The sequence below is a fragment of the Trichosurus vulpecula genome, chromosome 2 (genome assembly GCF_011100635.1).
Source record: "Trichosurus vulpecula isolate mTriVul1 chromosome 2, mTriVul1.pri, whole genome shotgun sequence".
Taxonomy (NCBI): Eukaryota; Metazoa; Chordata; class Mammalia; order Diprotodontia; family Phalangeridae; genus Trichosurus; species Trichosurus vulpecula.
Window position 1 is genome coordinate 122247990 of NC_050574.1, and position 12372 is coordinate 122260361.

Sequence of the window (12372 nt, forward strand, 5' to 3'; positions counted from 1 at the left end):
CAATGGTAATTTAGGTCCACTCAAGTATTTAACAAGTTCTTGTCATATGCAAAACAATACTAGATATTGGAGATATAAGGACAAAAGTGAAATCATCTCTGCCACTAGGGAACTAGTATTCTTCTGGGTGTAGGGGTGGGATATAACACATACACAGGTAAGCAAATGTTGTCCAACTTCTGAATTCAGGGAAGGCTTCATGGAGGAGATGGAAACTGAGTTGGGTTTTAAAGGAAGATAAAGACTCCTAGAAGTCAAAATGATAAAGGAGTGAATTCCAGACAAGTGGTGGGGGCAGGGGTAGCTTGTAGTAATGCAAAGAGATAGGAGAGAGAATGTTGAGTCTTGGGTAATAGTGAGTAGTCTGGGTTGGCTGGGATGTAGAATATATGGCATGGATTTACGTGAAATAAAGCTAGAAAGATGGATGGAGGCAAACTAGAGGTTCTAAAATACCAGATAGAGGAATTTTAATTTTATTCTAGAGGAAGTAGGGAGCCATCAGTAGTAGATGGTCTTAGAGCTGAGAAGGTGCATGGACTGAACTGTGTCATAGAAAGCTGTGACAATTGTGTGCATTAGAAAGGGGAGAGACTGGAAGTAAGGAGACTGATTATGAGGTAGTATCAATGAGAGGTGATGAGAACCTGACCTAAGGTGATGACCATGTGAGTGGAGAGAAAGGTATGGTTTTGAGAGATATTATGGAGGTTGAATCATGGAGGTCGAATCAGTAAGATGTGACAACTGATTGCAGATGGGGGAGTGTGAGAGGGAAGAGTCAAAAGTAATTCTATACTGTGACACTGGTGGACTAAGAGGATAATGGTGCCCTCAACAGAAATGAGAGAGGTTGAGGTTGGAGGAGGCATTGGTCTGGGGAAAGAATTCTTAGCCTGGGGCCCATGAACTTGTTTTAACATTTTTTGATAATTATTTGTCAAGGTAATTGATTTCCTTTATAATTTCATATATTTTATTTTATGCATTTAAAAACCTTATTCTGAAAAGGGATCCATAGGCCTTACTAGACTGCCAAAGGGGTCTATCATACAAAAAAGTTAATCACACCTTCTTTAAGGGAAAGGAATCAGTTCCATTTAATTAGACATTAGATGCATTGAGTTTGAGATATTGACTAGACATCCAAGTGGAAATGCTCAATAGGCAGTTGGTACTGTGGGACTGGAGCTGGGATGTGATAGACGAGTGCCCAAGGAAGACTGATTTGGCCATTATATGAAGGATAAGGGGGAAGAGACTGGAAGGAGCAAGACCAATTACTATCCAAGGTTGTTGCAATAGTCCAAGAAAGAGGCTTTACCTGAGTGGTGGCCATGTCAATGGAGAGAAGAAGACAGATCTTAGGAATGTTGTGAAGATATAATTGACAACATTTGGCCTTGGAATGGAATTGAGAGGAGAAGGGAGGGAGACTGAAGAGTAAAATATGACCCTGAGTTATGAACTTGGGTGACTTGAAGGATGGTAACATCCTCAATATAAATGTTGACATTTGGAGATGTAGCGACTTTGAGCGAAGATAACACATTCTGTTATGGACACATAGAATGTGAAGTTCTATACGAATCTAAGTGGAGAAGCCCAATAAACAATTGTTGATAGAGGGGTGGAGCTCAGGAGAGAGACTATGACTCAACATATAGATATAGAAGCCATTTATATACAGATGTTGAGATCAGGGGAGAGAATGTAGAAAGAAAAGAGGTCTAGGACAGGACATGTTTAAGGGGGGAGAAGATGGAGAATGATCTGGTAAAGGAAAGATTCAGTTATACAGGAAGAAAAAGCACCAGGGGAGAAGAATATCATGGAGGCCAAGGGTGGAAAGAGTTAACAGGAAGATGGGCTGGTTGATAAGTGTCCAAAGCTGCAAAGGAAAATGAAACTTGAGAAAAGTCCATTGCACTTAGGCCAGAAGGTCTGGAGAAACTAGAGAATCTTGGAGAACAGACACAAACTGGTGCTATCAGGAGAGCAAGACTTATGGAGCTGACTCCTAGTGGCTTTGGGGGGGATTAAGCATTAAGGTCCTGAAAGGCAAAGAAAAGGAAGAAAGCCTCAGGTAGGCTTTGAGAGGCACCTGCAGTATAGTGGAAAGGGCTTGACTTTTGGATTTGGAAGACCTGGATTTAGGTCGTAATTTTGACATTTCTTAGCTATGTGACCTTAGGCAACTTGCTTTCCTTCCTAGAGCCTCAATCTTCTCACCTGTAAAATGGGTATAATCCTTGTTCTGCCTCTCACACAGTTAGTGCAAAGAAAGTGCTTTGCAAACCTTATGGGAGTTATAGAAATGTGAGATAAAATTATCATTATTATTGAAATAGCTAAATCTACTCTGGGCTTGATGTTCTATTTTCTTACAAATCCCCCACTCCTGAAATTTCTCTCTGTCTCCCACAATCCAGATCAAGCCTGGGATCTACAGGAATCCCAGTACTGCCTTAATCATATTTGGTCTATGTGGTGGCTGTGACTTTTGATCTCCCCTATCCTGATTGTGGCCAGATAGGATGGAATTGCAGGATCTAGAATATTAGACTCTAGCACATAGAATATTAGAGCTAGGGAGCTGTAGAGCTAGAAGAGACTTTAGAACATAGAACATTAACATTTAGAGCTGGAAGAGGCCCAAGGCACTACCTGGTACAACTCCTTTATTTTTATAGAGGAGAGAACAAGTTCTATAGAAGAGAAGCCACTCACCCAAGGTCACACACTGAGTTAATCTAATAGTTAAAACCTTCTCAACAAAAGAGGAGGGCAAATAAGAAATCCATTTGTATGACTACAGCCCAAGAGAACATCTTTCTGAAAAGCTATTGCTAAGATAATTGTTATAACAACATCTGCTTGTTTCTCTCAGCCACCGAGGCAGGTGGTGAGGGGTAAAGGGAAGTGGGTTGGGAGTCAGGAGCATGAGTTCTAATCTGTGTAACCTTGGGTAAGTATTTTTCTTTCTCTGAGTTTTAATTTTATTTGCAAAACTAAGGGTTTAGAATGGATCATCTTTAAGGTCCCACCAGGTTCTGATATTCTAAGGACCCCCTCAAGCTCTTCTTTGTTTTAACAGTCCCTTTTCTATGTGCTAAGATTCTTTCTTTATCATGTGTTTCATGACTTCTTCCTTTTCCCCAACCCATTTATAGCTATGCTGTGTTTAGCCCATCTTGCCTCTCCCAAAATCCTCCTCCAATGACTCATCATGATTGGAAGGGACCTTGGTTTCCCTTGGTTTCTTAAAGGCTATGCCAGGGGCACAAGCTCTGGCAGGTCTTACCAAGATGTTTTTGCCTTTGGGTTCCACAATGTGTCTGTTTTTTGAGGGCCACTCTAGTGCCAAGTATGCAGAGGCCTGGGTTGGCCACCAGGAAATGGAGAGTTTGGCCAGAGAAAACTGGGAAGCCTCCCTGTTAAGGCATGGAGGGGTTAAGTCCTTTGCAGTTGGAGGGAGTACCTAGCAATAAAAAGGGATCTTTGAAAGTAAGGATGCCTGAAATTAAGCCAGATTGATGGTCTGGTGATGACTTTGTTTTTCTCTACCTGTAGGATGCTGAGTCAGTTCCTTAATGGCCTCTTGGGCTTAAGATTTCTTTTAAAATTGCAGTTGGAAGGTCTATTCCATCCAGGACTCCCAGGGGCATTCCCAAGTCTTTAATCCACCTGCGCAGTGGACTCAAACCACTCAATTCCCTACTTAGCTTTAGAGCCATAGGATATTGTAACTTGGATAGGATCTTAAAGGTCAATTACAAACCCTTAAATTTCTACAGTAAGCTCGGAGGGGGATGTCTTTTGCCTAAGGTCACACAGTGAATTTGTGGCAGAACCAGGACTAGAATCTAAGCCTTTTGAGTGTCATTTAAGGTCCCTTGTCACCAAAATGAGCTGTCAAATGGTCCAATATTAGTGCCCAAGTCTACCATTATATTATTGGAGTAGTGGATTTCCAGTCACTGGAGGTGTTTAAACAGACCACTGGGTATTCTTGCTTCAGGTAGAGGTTTTGGATTAGGTGGTCTATGATATCCCTTTCCTCTTGTAGTGTGGTAGAAAGAGTTCCAGACTTGGAATCAGGAGATGAAGTTAGGAAGATGTGGGTTGAAATCCCACCTCTGGCACTCACTGGCTGTGTGACTCTGACCAAGTCATTTAACTTCTCTATGCCTCAGTTTCTTTACCTGCAAAATGAGAGGGTTTGGATTTGATAACCTCTAAGACCCCTTCCAGCTCTAAATCTATGACCCTATTATATATAATCCAATGACCTAGGTCCATGCCATGCTTTTATACTTTCTGGTGACTGTGGTTATATCACTTAAACTTTTTCAACCTTTTCTTCACCATTTGGGTAATGAGGATAATCATGCATGCATAGTTTACCTCACAAGGTTGTTGGAAGGCAATGACCTTGTAAAACTTCAAGTGTCATATGAATATATGTGAACTAATGTTATTATCTCTATGAGCCTCCTCTTGTCTTGATATGTCTCACAAACTCCATGATCTTTTCATTCCCCCATACATCCCAGGAGTACCACTTTTCCTCTCTTGTCCAACCAGGACAGCATAAACCACCTATCTTTCCTTATCCTCCAGTTCCTGAGATTTCTGGAAATGAGGGATTTTGGAGCATTCCCAGACCAAGTTGTATAAATTGAGTTCATCAACAAAGAAAGGAGAAAGGAATACTGATAAGGCTCATGTTCAGGGCCATAATCAGAAGGAAACAAGGGGACATTCATCACATAGGCCAGAGGAGTTACAGAAAAGCTCTCATCCTTCTCTGTGGACTGAAATCAGACTTTGTGAGTTGTTCTCTGTCCAAGGTCCTGACACCTTGACAGACTGCTCATACTCATCATAGATTGCTAGAGCTGGAAGGGGTCTTAGTAATGGTCATCTAATCCAACCCCTACTCCCTGACCCCTTTATTCTATAGATGAAGTAACTGAAGGCCTGGAGAAGAGAGGGGACTTGGCTATGGTCACACAGCTGATTTGTGGTAGAGCTAAGAAATGAACCCAAATCACACCCTGGTCCTCTTCCTGCTTGTGCTCCACTCTTGACTTTGGATCTGGCACTCCAGTTCCCACTCTGGGACTTTTACTTTTTATTAGCGAGAGTTCACCATATCTAGTGGTACCCAGATCCATCACACTGCAGAATGGCTATCTTCCTGCCTTGCTTTGGTGTGTGCCCTAATTCCTCTCCTCTGCCTCTTGCTCTGAGAATAATAGTCAAAGCAACAATACAATTCCTGGAAAGGATGTGTTGATCAGTTGCTGTATGACTGCATTCACCATACCTGTGACTTTCCAGATCAAGATGCCCCCTTTTTCCCCTGTTATAATGGTTTATACCACTATAATAAGTTTCCTTGTTATAATGTAAAATTCTTGAGAGTAGAGGATTTCTTGCTTTTTTGCTTGACATATAGTAATCTATAGTAACATAGAGGTCTTCTTGTCTCGACTCCTCATTTTACAGGTGAGGAAAGTGAGAATTAGAAAGGTTCAATAATTTTTCCAGAGTCACACATTGGGATTCTAGCCAAGGTGTTCTGACTCTAAATTTTATACTACCCACCCCCATCTATTCAGTCCGCTCAAGGAAGGCTTCCTGGAGAAAAGGAAATTTTATTCAGTAGGGTGAATAAAATGGAGGACTGGGCTGCAACACTGTGAGCTTCTTAAGCATAGAAATCATCTCCTACTTGTCTGGGTCCTATGCATGCCATTCTTGGCCACCTGAGTCCCAGCTCTGCCACTATTTGGCTATGTGATCTTTCTGCTCTCTCCCCCCCCCCCCCACCATTGAACACACAGTAGGTGTTCAGGAATTTTGTTTTTCATGACTGAGTGGATGAATGAATTGGTAGAGAGTGTTCCTTAAGAAGGAACATGAGATGTGGAGAGGGGTGGATAGGAGGTAGAAGAAACTGGAGTATGGTGAGAGTCAGAGGCTGTAATGATGGACAAAGACATTAAGAAGGGAGGAGATGGAGAAAAGATGGGATATGTGTCCAGAAGTGGTTTGGAGGCAATTCCCTTTCCCCTCTGCTGGAGATATTGAGGGAAACTGCACAGAATGATTTCATTTGAATCAGAGACTCACAGCTGGAATCTGAGCTATAAGAGGTCTCAGAGGGCATCTAGTCTTATGGTTCACATTGATTGTTAAAAATTTTCTTCCTTTTGTTGACTTAGAGAGACCTCCATTTGACTTTCCCTCATGCTATTAGTTCTGTGTTCCAGGAAGAAGCAGAATAAACTAGTATCACCTATATCATGACATTCCTTTTGATAATTGGAGGTGGTTGGCACAGTATGGATAGGATGCTGGACCAAGAGTCAGGAGGACCTGACTTAAAATCCAGCCTTACACACTGACTAGCTATGTATGTGACCCTAAGCAAGTCACATAATCTCTCTCTGCCTCAGTTTTCTCAACTATTATTGGGAAAATAATACTTCCTTCCCTGGGTCGTTTGGAGGATAAACTAAACCTGAAAGCACTATACAAATGCTAGCAATAATAATCACAATTATCATAATTACATTAGGCAAGTAGGTGTATCCATCTTGGAGCTGGAGATAGTTCAAGGAATAATAAGAGTAGGCTAAAGTTAAAGGGAATTGAGGACATAGGACCCAGAATGTGAGAGGTGGGTGGGACATCACCTAATCCAATTACATCAGTTGCAGAGGAAGAACCTGAGGAAAAAGAGGAGAAGGGAAATTACTCAGGGTCAACTACCGAGCTGGTGGTAGTCAAAACAGATCCCAGATCTTTTCCAGTTCATGGTTTTTTCCAGTAGTACTAATTGGTATGTTATCTGTCAATTCAAAGGTGATCTGATGAATATATGAGTTAGTTGTACAAGTTGTACGAGTTGAAGAGAATCATTTAGTTGGCTTGACAGTTGGTTTTTTAAAAACTATATTATTTTTAATTTATGGAATAAAACAAGCATTTCCATAATATAAAATTAAAAGATGATTGCACATGAAACTGCAAATCTACCATGTACAACTTGCTATTTCTTTTAAATATATAATAAAGTCACGTAAATTTCTTTTTTCCCCTTTTTAATTCCCTCCCCCTGTCCCACCATAGAGATGCCTACCAATAGACACAAATATATACATACATATATATACATGCACACACATACATATATGCATACATATACATATACACACATATATGTAAAATTATTCTGTACATATATATGTAAAATTTTTCTACATATACTTCCAGTTATCAGTTCCTTCTCTGGATGCAGATAGGATCTTTCTTCATATGTCCTTTATTTTTAATTTGTGTATTTATGATAGGCGGTTTTAGTGTGTGAATCTGTTATTTGCCCAACTGACCAGTGCTGGGGATGTTGGGGAGAGAGGAGACTGATCTGTCTGTTCCTTGAATGCTGGTGATCTTGGTGTTTGTTCATATTCCTGCCTTGAATCCTGCCTCCTGTCTCACACCACAATTCTGGTAATTCATCTGTGAATCTGTACAACTGACCTGGTACTTCTGGACTCTCCTTGAGCAAAATCTTCTCTGCCACATCCTTCTGCTTCCTAGCTCTCAGAATGTCTTCCTGTGCTATGGAGAATTCCCCAGATCTACCTCATGGCAGGCCCCAACCTTGGCCCACCTCCACATAGCACTATGACACAGCACATGCAACTATTTTATTTAGGTTTCTAAATGATTGTGTCATTTACAAAAGGTATTCATTGTCTTTAAAGGACTTTCCAGTTTATAAAGACAATTGTGGCCTGGATGGCCAGTATTCATTCCAGTTCTGGCTGTGCTTCTGACTTCCTGGACTTTAACACCATACCTCACCCGCAGTCTCAACCTGGAACTTTCCTTTGTACTTGGGGCCTCCACCCTCTGGAACATCCATCCTTCCCTGGGGCCTCCTCACCCTAGAATATCCTTTTGCCATGTTAGCCCTCTTTTCCCGTCGTTGAGTTCTTCAAGGGGAACCATTTTGGGTTAGTTCATTGGTCAGTGTTCATTCTGCACTTGGCTCTGCATCTGACTTCCTAGACTTAAATCCCATACCTGGGCTTTTGTGACTCACTCCCTCCTCTGCCTTATCTCATTTTTTTATCTCTTTTTTGTGTATTGTCTTCTTTGTGTGTTGTTGTTTGTCCTTCATTTTTGAAGAGGACCACTGACATCATGGGATGGTGTCTTGACTTTCGGTGAATTGGATTTAAGTGAGGTAGAGCTGCACAAAGTCATCAGACTCACTCTCTCTTCCAGTCATTGAAGTCCAGTGGTAAGACAAAAGTCAAGATGACTGGTAATGGCCCAGAATGCAGTGGATGACCTTGGCTATAAGCTCCCTCAGGACAGGTACTGCCTTCCTTTTTGATTGTATTTACATCCCCAGCACTTAACATAAGGCCTGGCACATAATAAGCACCTACTGTGGTTGTCTTCTGGATATTGGATTAGAAGAACTGGGTTCAAGTCTCACATCTATCATTTACTAGTCTCAAGCAAGTGAGTTATCTCCCTCCCTGATCCTCAGGGTTTTTTTTTTCCTTTCTGAAAAATGGAGTTTACTAAATGATCTCTAAGATTCCTTCCTAATTTGACATTTTGTGATTTCAGCAAGTGGATTTTATAGTTTACAAAAGTGCTTTATAGTTTACAAAGAACTTTGCAGAATTCAATGTGCTTTAAGGTTTAAAATGTTTTCTTCTTTATTTTCAACAATATCCCAGTGAGATTGACAGGGCAGGAATTATTGTCCCCATTTTACAGATGCAGACACAGAGGACCAGAAAAAATGAATTCAATTTATTTTGCCTTTTAAGCCAGAGGATTGTCCTTGAGCTATCACTGACTGTGAACTCGGGTGAAAGAAATATAGCATGTCCAGATGTGACTTCACAGACTGATCCTGTCTCAGAGTATCAGGGTCTTCTTCCTGGCAGACAGAGGGGCTGGGAAATGAGGGAAAATCAATAAAAATGTAAATCTTATCAGTTAAAGCCTGCCCCAGCCTGAGCTCTGGCTGTGGGGAAAGATAAGACTGTACTGGTCAGGAGAGGCTCAGATTAGCCTGGGTTGAGACAGAATAAGGAATGGAGTTGGAGCTGGTAAAGAGGAGGGAGAGGGAGAAAAAACAACCTTTAAACTAAGGAGACATGAAGGGAGTGGGAAACACTGGAGAAAAGGATGAGAGGTGAGAAATGATCAGGACATTCGAGTTCCTTAAAGTTTCTCAAGATCAGGGTCTTTGTCTCTCATATCAGGGGCTCTTTGAAGAAAGGGCCATGTCCTCCCCCCAGAATAGGAATTCTCAGAGGACAGAGGCCATTTCTAGTGCATCTGTGCACATGTGTGCATGCACACATGTATGTATGTGGTTCTCTGAGGACAGGAGGCTACAGAGAGCTGTAGAATCTCAGAGCTGAGAGGAACTTCAGAAGGCATCTAATACAATCTTAATCTGCTGCATCTCCAACAAGTGGCAGTATCCTTCTGCCTGAATATGTCCAGTAATGAGGAGCTTAATACCTAATGATGCAGCCCCTTTAATTCCTAGCAGCTCAAATTTTCATGCTCATACTTCCACTGAGCCAAAATCTGTTTCCCTTTGCTCTTGTTTCTGCTAGTTCCAACTTCTGGAGTCACATGGAAATTTGCTGTCCCTGCTCTTTATAGCCATTCAGGTACTTGAAGCCAGCTGTCATGTCCCACCAGAGACTTCTATTGGCTAGACTGCTCCCATGCTGATTTGCTTACAGCATGATCTTTAGGACTTTCCCCATTTTTGGTTCCCTTCTCCTGAAAATGTTCCAGTCCATCAATGTCCTTCCTGAAATGTGAACAAGAACTGAACACAAAACTGTTCATGGGTTCTTGGGCTTTGTGAACTTGTTTTAGAAATATTTTGAATATAATAAGAAAATGAAAAATGAAGATGAAAAATATTTTCAGTATAATTAATTTCCTTTGTAATTTTATGTATTTTTATCTGTTAAAAACTTTTTCTGAAAGCTTTTCACCCAACTTCCAAAGGGATCTATGAAAGAAGAAAACGAGCACCTACTATGTGCCAGACACCGTGTTAAATTCTTTACAAATGCTATCTCATCTGATCCTCACAACAGCTCTGAGAGGTTAGGGATATTATTATCCTTATTATTATAGCTGAGGAAACTGAGGTAGCCAGAGGTTAAGTGATTTGCCCAAGGACACACAGCTAGTAAATATCTGAGGTCACATTTGAACTCAGGTCTTCCTGACTCCAAGTCCAGCACTCTATTTGCTGCACCACCCAGCTGTATCTCTATGCCACAAAAGGTTAAGAATGCCTGTTCTAGGTAGTCTGATTAGGGCAAAGGATTATCATTTCTCTTTTTCTGGATGCTAGACTTCTAATCACAGAACTAAGACCGAATTAGCTATTTTTAGCTGCCATTTCACACTGTTCAATCATGTTGAGCTTGCAGTCCACTAAGACTCTCCAGATCTTTTAAAATACAAACCATGCCTTCCCCATTTTATCCTTGTGGAGTAAACTTTTAAAATTCAAGTATACATATATCCTTACCAAATTTTATCCTACTAGATCTGGCCTATAGTTATCTTGAGAGTTTTTGAGATCCTGGCTCTGTTACATAACTTGTTAGCTATCCAACTCAGTTTTGCTTCGTTTGCAAATTAGATAGCTGTGAATCCACACTACTGATAAACACGTTGAATGGTGCAGAGCCAAGGTCAAACCCCTGGAGTACTCCATTAGTGACTATTCTCTATATTGACTTCCTGATAATGGATCCATTAATGATTGCTCTTTGCATTCAGTCACACAAAGATGTGTCTAGCCTACTTCTATCCATCTTGCCCACAAGGATAATTTAGCACTTGCATGTACCCCTAACTTGTACAGTAAGTCCCCTAAATAAAGCTACCCTAGCTTCAAGGCAATCTGTGAGTCTATATCTACTCAAAACCCATAGATTTTGAGCCCCCATCAATGTGTTTATTTTTATGAGTCAGTCAGTGGTCACAATGAATTCAAGTGGAAGGTATTTGATGAAAAATAAATAAAAGAAAGAAAAATTGCAATGAAATATTTTCCCCATTAACCTGATGCATACTCTCACAAATATACATAACATCAGTGGGAAAAATGAACAGATTTAAGGAGTTTTTATGGAGAGACTCAAACATATAGTCAACATATGGTTGGCTAATATGTTTGGAGAGGAAGCCTCTGGTGCTGCAGGGTTATGATGTCTTCTGGTGAGGTCATTGCACTACTCCCATCAGTCCTGTTTCAATCTGATCTTGTATGGAATAGTATCTCTGCTATGCAGGCTTTGCCAAGTATTGCTCACCAATGCTTTCATTAATTACTACTCAGCATTGCTTCACTGGTCCTATGGCCATTACCAGGCATGATTCCGTGGGCACAAAGTTTTAGAGTTTCTCTTTACTTGTAGATTTGGTAAGAGTGTTATATCTTTCTCAGAAGGCAGAGTGGGCTCTGCTATCACTTTTTAAATTTAAAGCCCACTGATTTCTTTATGAAGGGTTTTTGTTTGTTTGTTTGTTTTTAGGAAAGTAGGAATCTTACAACCCAGTTATGATAGTAGGAAAAAGACCCTTCCCAATTTTTTTCCCATAAGGAGGGACTTTTCTCTCTCAGAATTTTGGCTAGAATGGATCTTCCTTTCCAGAAGGAGAGTCCTTGCTCTAGATATGTGGATTCTAGAACAGCTACCCCTAGAAAACCATTGTTTTCAGGCTTAAATTCATTTTATCACCACTATTTCTTGCTCACTAAAGGCAGACAACACAAAGCAAAAAACACTTTAGAAGCACTTACTATATTCCAGTCCCTGTGCTAAGCAGTGGGGATATAGATACAAGAAAAAAGGAAGATCCCTCAAGGAGATTTATGTTGGAATTGTGGAAAATATCACACAGAAAGGAGCTCAAGAAAGAGTTGGGGCAGAACGAATGAAGGTACTATGCAGAGCCATGGTATTGAAATCCCGAAAGTAAAAAGCACAGCCAGAAAAGGAATGAAGGTTGGTCATCCTGGGCCATTCCCCAAAATGGAGGGCCCTCGAAGAACTTACCAATGAGAGAAGGGGCTGGAAGGGGCATAGAGGTGTTTCTCTCTGATTTAGAGTCCAAAAGTTCATGTCACTCCCTGTTTAATTTATGATGGCTAAACTATATTTAGCATCCATATTAGAAATTGCCCTCTGTTCTAAAATAGTCAACAGCTCTCAAGATTTCAGGTCTCCAAATTATTTTCCTCTCCTGTAAAGATGAGTGGAAGGGGGCAAGGCACAACAA